This window comes from Jaculus jaculus, chromosome 8, assembly GCF_020740685.1.
Source record: "Jaculus jaculus isolate mJacJac1 chromosome 8, mJacJac1.mat.Y.cur, whole genome shotgun sequence".
NCBI lineage: Eukaryota > Metazoa > Chordata > Mammalia > Rodentia > Dipodidae > Jaculus > Jaculus jaculus.
Window position 1 is genome coordinate 81,354,128 of NC_059109.1, and position 14,074 is coordinate 81,368,201.

The window sequence follows — 14,074 nt, forward strand, 5'->3', positions numbered from 1 at the left end:
TATTTATACCCTCTTAGACTTTGATTAACCCTCCCCCAGGTTTTCTTTACTCAATCTCTTTCCTGACCTCACTTAGGCCTTTCTACCCCCAGTGATCTTTTCTTCTTCTTACATATGTACAATACCATCCCCTTAAGTCTTTACTTTTCCTCCCTTTCCTTATGGCCCCTTTCCACATTACCAGCCTCTGCTGCTCAGTTTTATTCCAACTCATATACAAGTCCAAACATTTGTAGCTAAGATTTACATATAAGAGAGAACATGCAGCACTTGGATTTCTGGGCCTGGATTACCTCACTAAAGATATGTAGATCTATGTTAGAAACAGAAGTCATCAGTGGAGATAAACAACAGTGGACACTGCAAGACTTAAGTTTGGCCAGCCAGCAAATGAGCCAGTAGCACGTCTGTTATGGGGGAGACCAACCACTCTCTGATTGGACTGGAGGCCCACTCCATAGGAGGGAATATGTGCTTGATACTGAAAATCTATGACAGGGCAAGTCATGAGCCCTAGGGGTGTAATACCTGCTAGTGTCTGACTAAATTTACATATTATGTTCACCAAGCTACCCTGTAAGCACTTCTCTTACTGTTCATACCCAAATATTAATGCTACTCTCACTTTTGGTTAGAGAAGCTTCTCTTTTCAGATGGAGGAGGTGACCTCTGGAATGACTCAAAAGGAACCATCATTCTAAGAAGAAATGACAGAGGAGTACTCACCACTGAGATATCTCTATCACACCTTCCAAGGCTCAGGGGGTCCATTGCAGAAGAAAGAATGTAAGAGCCAAAGGAAGGGTAGGACTCCTTACAATGCACTGGATATCCATGACCTCACAGTGTCTGGCACTACCTACACAAGACTATCATAATATGAGGAAAAGATGATGACATCGAAATAGAAGAGAGCCTGAGAGGGTGATGGAATATGATGAAGAGTGGAATTGTGAAAGAGATGGAGGGGGAGGGAATTATCATAGTTCATTGTCTATAATTATGGAAATTGTCAATGACTAAAAAAATTCAAGCTGTCAACTTTGTGGAAAGAGAATGAAGTCATTTAACTCATAGAATAAGGACAAGACCTTGGATTGGCTATTTATAAGAAGACTTTTAGCCAATTCTTTTTTATTTTACTTTTATTTATTTGAAAGAGAGAGAGAAAAAGTGGGCATGCCAGGGCCTCTAGCCACTGTAAATGAACTCCAGATATATGTGCCACCATGTACATATGGTTTGCATGGGTTCTGGGGAATCAAACCTGGGTCCTTAGGCTTCACAGGCAAGCACCTTAACCTCTAAGCCATCTCTCCAGCCAGCCAATTATTTTTATTTCATCACCATAAACCCTCCCACACCTACCCCAACCTCTATTTACAGTTTCACTGTAAGATAGTTTCACTGCTCTTACCTTCTCCCCAGCTCATCCATCCTTTTACATGTTCCTTTCTTCCGGTAAATTCATTTTTGTTTTTAATCAACACATAATTGCTCATGTAGCATTTTGGGGATTCAATGCAGAATTTTGATCTGTGTATGCAATGTATCACATCAGGATAACAATCAAATCTATTATTTCAAAATTTTATTATTTCTTTGTATTGGGAACATACTGAGTCCTCTCTACTAGGTATGTTGCAAGACAATAAATGGTTATTAACCACAGTGTTCTGACTACACCATATGTAGAACACTAGAGAGGCTATAGAGATGGCTCAATGGTTAAAGTCACTTGCTTGCAAAGTCTGATAGCCTGGGTTCAATTCCACAGTACCCACAGAGAGCCAGATCTATAAAGTGCATCTGGAGTTCATTTGCAGTGGCAGAAGGCCCTGGGGTATGCATTCTTTCCCTCTCCCACCATTCTCTCTTCTGTGTGTGTGTCTTCATCTCTCAAATAAATAAAACTATTTTTTTAAAAAAAGAACACTAAACTGGGCATGGTGGCACATACCTTTAAATCCAGTACTTGGGAGGCAAAGGTAAGAGAATTACCATGAGTTCAAGGCTGGATGACCACATGCAAACTACATAGTGAATTCGAGGTCAGTCTGGGCTACTTCAAAAAACAAAAACAAAACAAACACAAAATAATAACCCTTTATAAATGAATGAGTGAATGAATACATAGATAAATGGCAAGGTTCTGAACAAGGTAAGTGCTCATGGTAATTACCCTACAATGTGTTGCCTAGAAAGCTAATTCACTCTATAATACCATGATTAAAAATAAAGTACAACTGGGTGTAGTGGTGCATGCCTTTAATCACAGCACTCAGGAAGCAGATGTAGGAAGAATGCCATGAGTTGAGGTCAGCCTGAGTCTACATAGTGAATTCCAGGTCAGCCTGAGCTAGAGTGAGACCCTATCTGGAAAAACCAAAAGAAAAATATAATAAAGTATAATTTGAGCTGGATGTGGTGGTGCAAGCCTTCAATCCCAGTACTTGGGAGGAAAGTAGGAGGATCCCCATGAGTTGGAGGTGACCCTGAGACTACATAGTGAATTTCAGTTCTAGAGAAAGACCCTACCTTGAAACACTAAAAGTAAATTAATTAATTCAAAAGTAAAATTAATATACATTAATTTAAAATGTGGGCTGGGGGACTTCTGGGTAAGATGGTAGCATAGGAGCCATGACAAACCAGCCTCGCAAGGGATTTAAGCAGAACCACAGCAAAACACACTCTTCTTCCAAAAAGTGAAGGTGTATAGGTTTTCATTATCCACAGCTAAGAGAGACTAAGATCTACCAGAAAGGAGGAAAGCTAAGTGCTTGCAGCCCAGCCTGGATCCACATGATCCACATGCCCATCCAGCCCAGCACCCAGCTGCAGGAGCGCAGACCAAACAAGAGGATTTCCCAACCTCATCAGCCTCCTTGAAAAGTCAAGAAACCTGAAGAGGAGATAGTGGAATGCCAGCGGGATAAGCTGAGCTGTTCCAGTACAACTACAGGTTTCCTGCACTCTCCTGTCCCCCAACCGTCAGATCCGAAAACCTCCTGAGAATGTACTCAGCTCCCCGGGAGGCAGGACATCCAGCACAGCTGATCAAAATACCAGGTCCACAGCACAACACAGAGGGATTGAGGTGGGCACACAGCATTGGTGAGATTGGAAGCCACCCAAAAGTAAATGAGGCCAACTGACAAAAAAAAAAAGAAAGAAAGAAAGAATGCAGGTACATAGGCCTGCACTGGAAGTGCTAATCTCTCTTTCCATGTCTATTTCCATGCAGGTTATGGGTTACATATTCTTAGTTGGCTATACCATTCTCAATTAAGTTGCATTTGGGGGTTGACTATTGTTGCCTTTCATGCTTTTAGATTTATAAGGCCTTTGTCTATTGCTTCTGTCATTATTGGGGCAGGGTCTGATTCAGATCCAGAATGACCTGGAACTCAATTAAAAACAGAATTCTCAACATCCCAACTGACAGAAGTAAGCATGTAGAGCAACACACACCCTTAGGGATTTTGACTTTATAAGGTTGCCTGTTTGTTTTAATTCCAGCACTTGAATACTCTGTCCTGGTTTTATTGAATGTGTACATTGCTCAGCTGAAGTTTAGAATTTGCCAGTAAATTGTTCCACCTGGCCCACTAGAATACTTGAATAGCAGGCAAACTCAACACCTAGGATTACTTCTGCAGTTGGATTGGAGTAGAAGAGCTATACTTGACACCTGAAACTCATATCCTGATGGTATATAAAGTTGGATCTCTACATAAAAGAACACTGCACATAAGTAGAAAACTCAAACATCAAATCAACTCAGGATGCAAAAGTTACTACATTATAATACAAGAAACACAAAGAATCAAGATGATACAATCCCACCACAAATTATAAATCCATCAGAAACAACCCCCAATGAGACTGTTTTAGATGAAATACTTGACAAAGATTAAAAAAAATGATTTTATCTATACTCAAAAAATCAAAGGAATTAAAGAAGAAAACAAACTCCTGAAAGAGAACACAGGAAACCAGCTTAATGAAATAAGGTAGTCATTATAAGACATGAGTAAGGAAATAGAAATACTGAAGAAAAAATAGGCTGGGCATGGTGGTGCATGCCTTGAATGCCAGCACTCGGAGGCAGAGATGGAAGGGTTTCCATGAGTTTGAGGCCACCCTGAAACTCCATAGTGAATTTCAGGTCAGCCTGAGCTAGAGTGAGACCCTACCCCCTTCCTCGAAAAACCAAAAAAATAAAATAAAATAAAACAAAAAAAACCTAGGCAGAAATTCTAGCACTGAAAACCACAGTCAATCAAATAAAAAAACTCTGGGGAAACTCTCACCAGTAGAATGGATGAAAGAGAGAACAGAATATTTAAGCTAGAAGAAGACCAGATCTAATACAGTCCAACATAGAGAAAGACAAGCTAGCCAGGCATGGTGGTACACGCGTTTGATCCCAGCACTCAGGAGGCAGAGATAGGAGGATCGCCATGAGTTTGAGGCCACCCTGAGACTACACAATGAATTACAGGTCAGCTTGAGCTAGAGTGAGACCTTACATCAAAAAAAAAAAAAAAAAGAGGAAGAGAGAGAGAAAGACAAGCTAATAGGAAGGTATGAATGGAAATTTCAAGATATTCGGGACAATATGAAAAGATCAAACATAAGAATTCAGGGCATAGTACAAGGAAAAGAATTTCACTGCAAAGCCATAATAGGTGTTTTCAACAGAATCATAGAAGAAAATTTTCCCAAAATTGGGAAAGAAATTCCAATGCAGATATAAGAAACTTTTAGAACACCAAACAGACAAAACCTGGAAAAAAAACTCTCCTCGCCATGTTATAATTAAACTACTAAACACACAAACCAAAGAAAATATATTGTAAGCAGTTAGAAAGGAAAAGCAAGCCACCTTTGAAGGCAAGCCCATCAGGATCACAGCAGATTACTCAACACAAATTTTAAAAGCCAGAATGGCTTGGAATAATCTATTCCAAGTTCTGAAAGATAACAACTGTCAACAAAGATTACTTTATCACACAAAACTATCTATCCAAATTGATGGAAAAATAAGGACATTCCACAACAAATCAGGCTAAAGCTATCTAAGCCAGCTCTACAGAAAATAATTGAAGGAATCCTTCATGCTGAAGAGAAAGCAAAGCACACACATAAGGAAACAGGAAAAAGTTAACCATACTCAAATAACAGTTACAACAAGTGAGTAAAGGGAAAACAGGAAGCACAAAACAAGAAGAATGGAGAGTATAAATACATGCCTTTCAACAATAACTCTTAACAGCAGTGGTTTCAATGCCCCAAATAAAAGACACAGGCTTGGAGACTGGATCAAAAGGCATGATCCTGCCATTTGTTGCCTTCAGGAAACTCATTTCTCAATAAAAGATAGATACTGTCTTAGGATGAAAGGATAGAAAATAGTATTTCAAGCAAATGGACATAGGAAAAAAGCAGGTGTTGCTATCCTCATATCTGACAGGGAAGACTTCAAACCAACATTAGTGAGGAAAGATAAAGAAGTTCACTTTATACTGACTAAAGGAACTCCAAGAGCAGGACATTACAATCCTAAATTTAAATGTACCAAACATGGAGGCCTCCAATGTCATCAAATAAACACCATTAGACTTAAGGTCACAGATAACACCAAACACAATTGCAGTGGATGACTTCAATACTCCACTCTCAACTATTGACAGGTCATCCCAGCAAAAAATAAACAGGGAGGCATCTGGATTAAATTGTGTCATGGAACAAATGGACCTAACAGATATCTACAGACATTCTATCCAAATGCTACAAAATGTACATTTTTTTCTCAGCAGCACATGGAACATTCTCCAAAATATACCACATATTAGGATACAAAGCAAATCCTAACACATATAGAAAAATTGAAATATTCCCTTGTACTCTATCTGACCACCGTGGGAATAAACCACAAATCAGTAACAATAAAACTAAAGAGTATACACAAATTCATGAAGACTAAACAATACACTATTGAATGATGAATGGGTCACTGAAGAAACAAAAAAGAAAACCAATAAATTTATAGAATCACATGATGATGAGAATACAACATTCCAAAACCTTTGGGACACAATGAAGGCAGTCCTAAGAAGGAAACTTGTAGCTCTAAGTGCCTATAATAAGAAATTAGAGTTCAAAAATAAAGAACTTAATGCTTTACCTTAAGGCCGTGGGAAAAGAAGAACAAAACTAGCCAAAAATCAGTAGACAAGAAGAAATAATAAAGATTAGGGCAGAAATTAGTGAAATAGAAACAAAAAATCCAAAGAATCAATGAAACAAACAGTTGGATCTTTGAAAGGATAAACAAGATTGATAAACCCTTAGCAAATCAGAAAAAAGAGAAAAGAGACAAAAAATTATTAAAATTAGAGATGAAAAAGGCACCATTATAATAGATACCAAAGAAATTCAGAAAATCATAAGGACATACTTTAAGAAAATATATGCCTCTAAGTTTGAAAATCTGAAAGAAATGATTTCCTTGATTCATATGACGTACCAAAATTAAGTCAATATGAGATAAACTATTTAAATAGACCTATAACAAGAATGGAGACCTGACTTCCGGTTAAGATGGCGGCGTAGGTACCACGCCAAAGCAGCCTAGGGGGGAAAAAGACCAAAAAAACTCAGCAAAATACACACTTTTACTAAAAAGTGAGGTGTATAGGAAATTGAAGCTGCAGCGGGAAAGTAGAAGAGTTCCAGAGCATCCAGAGCCTGCACAGGCGGGAAAAGCGGCTCCGGCAGCTCGGCCAACCGCCGCGGCCGTGGTGCACCAGAAAGCCACCAGACTCAGCTCCAGCCGCAGGAAAACCCAGGTGCCGGAGCTTTCCCTCACACCATGCTCTCCACAACTAAGGAAACGTGAGGGGAGAGGGGCAGCGAGCAACGGAGGAGCAGACCGCGAGGTAGAAGAATGCTTGGAGCAGCGAGAGAACCAGAGCAGCTGTGGCTCCCTCCCCTCCCCCACCGCCTGAGCCCAGCTCCGGCAAACAGAGCAGCAGCCCAGGACCCAGCCACGCCAACTTGGGCTGACAGCGGGACCCAAGCAGGAGCAGAGTTGGGCAGCAACATCAGCGGCTCCAGCACCAGTAACAGCAGCCCCAGCAGCAGCAGACCCAGGAGTGGCAGCAGCGGCAGACTTGGCAGCAGCAGCTTCAGGGGGAGCAGCAGCAGCTTCAGCAGCAGTGGTGGCTCCAGCAGTGGCAGCTACAGCAGCAGCAGAGGCAGCAGCAGCGGTGGGTCCAGCAGCAACACCTTCAGCAGCAGTGGCTACAGACCCAGCAGGGGCAGCTTGAGCAGCAGCAGTTCCAGCAGCAGGTGTGCTGATCTGCAGGGCCACACTTGCCAGGCTCGGTTTGCCTGGCAGGAAAAGCAAGTGCCCAGCTCCAGAAATCAGAAAAGCAGCCCGACGACCCAGCCAGCAACTTGACTGACACCAAAATCATCCAAGGTAACTGGGATTGCACCAGGGAAGGGTCTCACTTGGTCACAAGCTGACTTGAATCCCTCAACAGACCAGAAATCTTAACCTCTTTGTTGATAGAGGATCTGGTCGTTGTAATAACTACTCTTGCATACATACTCGGGGCTGTTTTTGATTGAATGTGTACAGTGTTTAGTTAAATTTTAGAATATACCTGTATTTTATTCCACTCAGCCTGCTTGAATACTCCTATAGCAGAGAAACTCAACCCCTAAGAACATCTTTGTAGATACTCTGAGAGTCTTAAGAGCCACACCTAACACCTTAAGGTCCTACCCTGAAAATATATTATATCAAATAAATTGATACAGCTAAGAATACACAGCTAGCTAGAAAATCCAAGCATTAACTTAATCCAAGATGCAAAAATATATACATTATAACACAAGAAACACTAAAGAGCAAGACGATATAAATCCACCTAAAAGTATTAATACATCAGAAATGTCCTCCAGTGACAACGAGTTAGAGGAAATGCCTGAGAAAGAGTTCAAAAGAATGATTATAAATATGTTCAAAGAGGTCAAAGAACACATCAAAACAATCAAAGAAGAAATCAAAGGAATCAAAGAAGATGCAGGACACCAATTTCATGAAATAAAGAAGGCAATACAAGACATAAATAAGGAAATAGAAATAATAAAGAAAAACCAGTCAGAATTACTAGCAATGAAGAACACAGTTAATGAAATAAAAAACTCTGTAGAAAATCTCACCAGTAGGATGGATGAGGGAGAGGACAGAATATCTAAGCTAGAAGACCAGGTGGCAGACCTAATGCAGTCCAACAAAGAGAAAGACAAACGTATAGAAAAGTATGAGTGGGAATTTCAAGATATTCGGGACACTATGAAAGATCCAATATAAGAATTCAGGGCATAGTAGAAGGAGAAGAACTCCACTCCAGAGGCATAGTAGGCGTCTTCAACAAAATCATAGAAGAAAATTTCCCCCAAATTGGGAAAGAAGTGCCAATGCAGATACAGGAAGCCTTTACAACCCCAGCCAGACAAAACCCAGAAAGAACCTCTCCTCGCCATATTATAATCAAACTTCCAAACACACACACAAAAGAAAAAATATTGAAAGTAGTTAGAGAGAAAAATCAAGTTACCTGCAAAAGCAAGCCCATCAGGATTACAGCGGATTATTCAACACAAACTTTTAAAGCCAGAAGGGCTTGGAGTGATATATTCCAAGTTCTGAAAGATAACAACTGTCAACCAAGGTTACTTTATCCTGCAAAGTTATCCATTCAAATAGATGGAGAAATAAAGACATTCCATGACAAAAGCAGGTTAAAGGAGTATTTGAAGACAAAACCGGCTCTACAGAAAATACTTGATAGAATCCTCCATGCTGAAGAAAAGGAAAAGCACACATATAAGGAACCTAGAAAAAACAAGCAATACTCAAATACTAGTTAACAGAAGAGAGCACAGGTAGAACCAGAAACACACACAAAAAAATGGCAAACATAAATACACACCTTTCAATAATATCTCTTAATATCAACGGCCTCAATGCCCCAACGAAAAGACATAGATTTGCAGACTGGGTTAAAAAGCAGGATCCTACAATTTGTTGTCTCCAAGAAACTCACCTTTCTACAAAGGATAGACATTATCTTAGGGTGAAAGGTTGGAAGACGGTCTTTCAAGCAAATGGGCCTAGAAAACAAGCAGGGGTTGCTATCCTAATATCAGACAGGGTAGACTTCAGTCTGACGTTAGTCAAGAAAGATAAGGAAGGTCACTTTATATTGATTAAGGGCACACTCCAATAGGAGGACATTACAATCCTAAACATATATGCACCTAACATGGGGTCTCCCAAATTCGTCAAACAAACACTATTAGAACTAAGGTCACAGATAACACCAAACACAGTGGTGGTGGGTGACTTTAACACCCCACTCTCATCAATTGACAGGTCATCCCGGGAAAGAATAAACAGAGAGGCATCTGGACTAAATGAGGTCATAGAAGGAATGGACTTAACAGATATATACAGGACATTTCATCCAAAGGCTGCAGAATATACATTCTTTTCAGCAGCACATGGAACATTCTCTAAAATAGACCATATATTAGGACACAAAGCAAATCTTAACAAATTCAGGAAAATTGAAATAATTCCTTGCATTCTATCTGACCACAATGGAATTAAACTACAAATCAGTAGCAAGAAAGGCTATAGAGCATACACAAAATCATAGAAACTAAACAATACACTACTAAATGATGAATGGGTCAATGAAGAAATCAAAAAGGAAATCAAAAAATTTATAGAGTCAAATAATAATGAGAAAACAACATACCAAAATCTCTGGGACACAATGAAGGCAGTTCTAAGAGGTAAATTTATAGCCTTAAGTGCCTATATTAAGAAATTAGAAAGGTCGCAAGTAAACGACCTAATGCTTCGCCTTAAAGCCTTGGAAAAAGAAGAACAAGGCAAACCAAAAATCAGTAGACGGGAAGAAATAATAAAGATTAGGGCAGAAATTAATGAAATAGAAACAAAAAGAACAATCCAAAGAATTAATGAAACAAAGAGTTGGTTCTTTGAAAGGATAAACAAGATTGATAAACCCTTAGCAAATCTGACCAAAAGAAAGAGAGAAGAGACACAAATTAATGAAATCAGAGATGAACAAGGTAACATCACAACAGATTCCAGAGAAATTCAAAAAATCATAGGGACATACTATAAAAGCATATAGTCCACAAAGTATGAAAATCTGAAAGAAATGGATGATTTCCTTGATCCATATGACCTACCTAAATTAAATCAAAATGAGATTAATCACTTAAATAGACCTATAACAAACATGGAGATCTGAACAGTTATCAATAATCTCCCAACTAAAAAAAGCCCAGGCCTGGACAGATTCACTGCTGAATTTTACCAGACTTTTAAGGAAGAGCTAACACCATTGCTTCTTAAGCTTTTCCAGGAAATAGAAAAAGAAGAAATTCTACCAAACTCCTTCTATGAGGCCAGCATCACCCTGATACCAAAACTAGGCAAAGATAGAACAAAAAAAGAAAAAAAGAACATAGATGCAAAAATTCTCAACAAAATATTGGCAAACAGAATACAAGAGTATATCAAAAAGATCATTCACCCTGACCAAGTAGGCTTTATCCCAGAGATGCAGGGATGGTTCAACATACGCAAATCTATAAATGTAATACATTACATAAACGGGTTGAAGGACAAAAATCATATGATCATCTCATTAGACGCAGAGAAAGCATTTGACAAAATCCAACATCCCTTCATGATAAAAGTCCTACAGAGACTGGGAATAGAAGGAACATATCTCAATATAATAAAGGCTATTTATGACAAGCCTACAGCCAACATATTACTAAATGGGGAAAAACTGGAAGCTTTTCCACTAAAATCAGGAACAATACAAGGGTGTGCACTGTCCCCACTTTTATTTAATATAGTTTTGGAAGTCTTAGCCATAGCAATAAGGCAAGAGACACACATAAAAGGGATACAAATTGGAAAGGAAGAAATCAAGTTATCATTATTTGCAGATGACATGATTCTATACATAAAGGACCCTAAAGACTCTACTAGCAAGCTGTTAGAGCTGATCAAACCATACAGCAATGTAGCAGGATACAAAATAAATACACAGAAATCAGTAGCCTTCATATATGCTAACAACAAACACACAGAGGATGAAATCAGAGAATCACTCCCATTCACAGTTGCATCAAAGAAAATAAAGTACCTTGGAATAAACCTAACCAAGGATGTAAAGAATCTATACAATGAGAACTTTAAAACACTCAAGCGAGAAATTGCAGAAGACACTAGAAAGTGGAGAAACATCCCTTGTTCCTGGATTGGAAGAATCAATATTGTGAAAATGGCAATCTTACCTAAAGCAACCTACACATTTAATGTAATCCTATCAAAATTCCAAAGGCTTTCTTCATGGAAATAGAAAAAACAATCCAAAAATTCATTTGGAATCACAAAAAACCTCAAATATCTAAAATAATAATGAGCAACAAAAAAGAGGCTGGTGGTATCACCATACCTGATTTTAACCTATACTACAGAGCCATAGTAACAAAAACAGCATGGTACTGGCACAAAAACAGACATGTAGATCAGTGGAACAGAATAGAGGACCCAGATGTAAGCCCAAGTAGCTATAGCCACCTGATATTCGATAAAAATGCCAAAAATACTCATTGGAGAAGAGGCAGCCTCTTCAGGAAATGGTGTTTTGAAAACTGGATATATATCTGCAGAAGGATGAAAATAGATTCTTCTCTCTCACCATGCACAAGAATTAAGTCCAAATGAATTAAAGACCTTAACATCAGACCGGAAACTCTGAAACTGCTAGAGGAAAAAGTAGGGGAAACCCTTCAACATCTTGGTCTTGGCAAAGACTTTCTGAATACAACCACAATTGCTCAGGCAATAAAACCACAGATTAACCACTGGGACCTAATGAAATTACAAAGATTTTGTACCGCAAAGGACACAGTGAAAAAAGCAAAGAGGCAACCTTGCAGAATGGGAAAAAATCTTCACCAGCTATATATCTGATAAAGGATTAATATCTAGGATATACAAAGAACTCAAAAAGTTAAATAATAAGGAATCAAACAAGCCAATCAAAAAAGGGCTATGGAGCTAAATAGAGAGTTCTCAAAGGAAGAAATACGAATGGCATATAAGCATCTAAAAAAATATTCTACATCACTAGTCATCAGGGAAATGCAGATTAAAACTACATTGAGATTCCATCTCACTCCTGTCAGATTGGCCACCATCATGAAAACAAATGACCATAAATGTTGGCGGGGATGTGGAAAACAAGGAACCCTTCTGCACTGCTGGTGGGAATGCAATCTGGTCCAGCCATTGTGGAAAACAGTGTGGAGGTTCCTAAAACAGCTAGAGATTGATCTACCATATGACCCAGCTATAGCACTCCTAGGCATATATCCAAAGGACTCATCTCATTTCCTTAGAAGTACGTGCTCAACCATGTTTATTGCTCCTCAATTTATTATAGCTGGGAAATGGAACCAGCCTAGATGTCCCTCAACAGATGAGTGGATAATGAAGATGTGGCACATTTATGCAATGGAGTTCTACTCAGCGGTAAAGAAAAATGAAGTTATGAAATTTGCAGAAAAATGGATGGACCTGGAAAGGATTATAGTAAGTGAGGTAACTCAGACCCAGAAAGCCAAGCGCCACATGTTCTCTCTCATATGTGGATCCTAGCTACAGATGACTGGGCTTCTGCGTGAGAATGAAAATACTTAGTAGCAGAGGCCAGTAAGTTAAAAAGGAGACATAAAGGGTAGAGAAAGGAAGAGGCAGGATACTTAATAAGTTGATATTGTATATATGTAATTACAATGGGGAGGTAATATGATGGAGAATGGAATTTCAAATGGGAAAGTGTGGGAGTGGGGAGGGAGGGAATTACCATGGGATATATTTTATAATCATGGAAAATGTTAATAAAATTTTTTTTAAAGTGTAATAAAAAAAAAAAGAATGGAGACCCAAGCAGTTATAAAAGTTCTCCCAACTTAAAAATGTCCAGGCCCAGATGGATTCACTGCTACATTTCACCAGACCTTCATGAAAGAACTAGTACCACTTCTTCTCAAGCTTTTCCATAAAATAAAAAATGAAGGAATCCTACCAAACTCCTTCTATGAAGGAATCCTACCAAACTCCTTCTATGAAGCCAGCATCACCCTGATACCAAAACCAAAGACAGAATTTAAAAAAAAAAAAATTACTAACCAATTTCCCTCATGAATATAGATGGGAAAATTCTCAACAAATATTGGCATACAGAATATATCAGAAAGATTATTCACCCCAGCCAAGTAGGCTTTATCACAGAGATGCAGGAATGGTTCAATATATGCAAATCAGTAAATGTAACACAGTATATAAATGTACTAAAGGACAAAAATCACTTGATCATCTCAATAGATGCAGAAAAGGCATTCAATAAAATCCGACATCCCTTCATGGTAAAAGTCCTACTGCAATTGGGACTAGAAGGAATATACCTCAATATAATAAAGGCTATTTATGACAAACCTACAGCCAACATAATACTAAATGGAGAAAAACTTGAAGTTTTTCCACTAAATTCAGGAACAGGACAAGGGTGTCCACTGTCCCAACTTTATTTAATATAGTACTGGAACTCTTAGCTATAGCAATTAAGCAAGCAACAATCATAAAAGGGATACAAATTGGGAAGGAAGAGATCAATTTATCATTATTTGTAAATGATGTGATTCTATATGTAAAGGACCCTAAAGACTCTACCAAAAAAACTGTTAGAGCTGATAAACACTTTTAGCAATGTATCAGGATACAAAATAAACACACAGAAACCAGTAGCTTTCCTACATACTAACAACACACATGCAGAGGATGAAATCAAGGAATCTCTCCCATTCACAATTGCCTCAAAAATAAAGAAAGAAAGAAAGAAAGTATGCTGGAATAAACATAATCAAGGAAGTG